Source organism: Cyprinodon variegatus, unplaced genomic scaffold (genome assembly GCF_000732505.1).
Source record: "Cyprinodon variegatus isolate N-32 unplaced genomic scaffold, C_variegatus-1.0 Scaffold2770, whole genome shotgun sequence".
Lineage (NCBI taxonomy): Eukaryota > Metazoa > Chordata > Actinopteri > Cyprinodontiformes > Cyprinodontidae > Cyprinodon > Cyprinodon variegatus.
This window is the reverse complement of record NW_015153223.1, coordinates 7,442-9,709: the sequence shown is the minus strand read 5'-3', so window position 1 is coordinate 9,709 and position 2,268 is coordinate 7,442. Positions and strand designations below refer to the sequence as shown.

General features: G+C 33.4%; 1 long non-coding RNA gene across 1 annotated transcript; it reads right to left on the bottom strand.

Moving 5' to 3' along the window:
• Nucleotides 1-581: 581 nt before the first annotated feature.
• On the bottom strand, nt 582-1,850 carry LOC107081053. The gene is made up of 3 exons (XR_001481020.1): nt 1,726-1,850; nt 1,565-1,640; nt 582-1,043 (listed from the first exon to the last, which is right to left on the bottom strand). It is a non-coding gene; the product is annotated as an uncharacterized LOC107081053 (long non-coding RNA).
• Nucleotides 1,851-2,268: the final 418 nt, after the last annotated feature.

The window sequence follows — 2,268 nt, the reverse complement described above, 5'->3', positions numbered from 1 at the left end:
GAGACTTAAAGTGCTTCATGTTTACAATCGTGCTTGGGGCAACAACCATAGTTGGACATTTGGATTAAATCACATTTTGTGATAAAAATCAGTCAGTTTATGAAACTGCATACTTCATTTTTGCTTCTTGTCCTTGAAGCTTTGTGGCTCAAAATGACAGCAGGTCAGTACAGCAGAGCTGGTTGGTGATCTAAGGACTCTGCAGGTAACAAACTGATATAAAACATCTATCAGCTGGATGAACATTGATGAGATGATTCAACCAAAAGTATGTTCAGTTTGTTTTACCCTGAAAAAATTAGCCTCATGTGCTTCCGTTCCAAAGAAACCATACCATGCCATAGTTTTACTCAAGATTAACATATATTTTTTATAACTCTTTAAAATTTTCCTTCCGGTCATGCAGGTGGCGCAGCGTTAGCCAGCACAACCCATGTATGGAGGCCTTAGACCTTAACGTGGCTGACCCGGGTTCAATCTGACCTGTGGTCCTTTGCCGCATGTATCTCCCCTTCTCTCATGCCCCCTTTCCTGTCAGCCCACCGTCCAAAAAAATGAGCCACTAGTGCTGTGAAAACTGAAAAAAAAAACAAAAAACGTTCCTTCCATCTTCTTGAATTTAACATCAGTAAAAAGATCTGTATCTCAAATGTGGCAGAAATTAAAGGATCAGATTAGGAATGAGTTGCTGTTTAAATGAGAAAGTCTGGCTGCTTCCATTAATACTCAAAGATCAATTCTTTCTATTATGTCTGCTTTGATTAGATCCTCCAGTATCATAACCCTAAAATATGGCATCCCCCAGAGGTCAAAAATGTGATAAAAGTAAGACAAATAAAACATGACATCAGCTTTGGTCCAGTGTAGTTTAGGTTTAGCTGACTAAGCAGCTTGGCCTGGCCTAGTTTACTGCTAATCATCAAACAACAGTGATTAAACTGAAGTGTTTCTGCTTTGCATGGTCATGACTCAAAATCACTGTTTTGTCTTTGTGTTTCTTCAGATGTTAGTAGCGTTTTTCCAATGCTGGAGAGGTGTATTGCCTTAAAGAAAAATAAAAAAGAAGAAACTAATGAGCTTAAACAGGAAAAAAAAATATGATTTATAATGTTCAGGAAATATACAGGATATATCAGATCAGTAGAGATTATAAAAAAAAGAAAATATATATATATCACTATAACTGAGGAATAAAAAAAAAATATCTAAAGGTAGCATCTTGGATTTTGATTCCTGTGAATAATTAAAGAACATTTATATGAATCAGCAACAAATGTTGCCTTAAAGGAAAATGGAAAAAAAGAAGAAACTAAGAAGCTTTAAAAGGAGTAAAAGATATGATTTATAGTATAAACCACACCAGCAGAGATTGTAAAAAAAAAAGAAGAAAGAAATATATCTATCCGTATCACTGAGGAATAAAAAAAAAAATACTTATAACTGAAAGTAGCATCTTGTAATGTTATTGATTTCTGTGAATAATTGAAGAACAAATATATAAAAATTTAGCAACAAATGTTACTGTGATTTTAATAAGGTAAAATTCAATAATTCATAGATGTACCTTTGCTGAAAACTACGCAGGAAAATAGCAATGATAACCATCATCAGCATCAGGAATGGAAAAATTAAAGGCCATCCTGGAGAAAGAAGTTGACATTTTTCTCAACAATGGAACAAACTGGGAAAAAACCTAAACAATGTGGGAATCTGAATATAACTTACTGGAATCTCTGAGAGATGGGTCTGATTGTTTTTCTAAACCTGATAAAAAATAAAATAGAAAATCAGAAACAGGTGTGCATCTCATTCACAGAGCCTAAAAGTAAAAGTCTGAACTATTCAAGTTGTAAGTTTTCCACATTTTCTCCGATACACCAACAAACAGCAGGATTTAGTAGTGGTGTTAAGATGGGATATAAATATCAGATATTGATCTGATATTGTCAAAAAAACAAATCTTCTATTTTATCGACCTGCATCTAAAATCTATGATATTTTTATGCTGATAGAAACAATCTGCTTCTGTTGATAATATCACCTTATCAAACCTTTGCTAACATTCTACAGTACGTAATAAGATATAAAAGAATCTATGATTCATGCTTATATCCTATCAGGTCAATATCAGTATTGGTCAATTCTAAAAGCTCCAATATTGGTGTCTTATTACAAATGAAAAAGTTGTATCAGGACAGCCCTAGATTTTAATGAGATTTTATTAGGTTAGATTTTTACTTCTTCTTCCAAACTATTATCTGTTTGTAT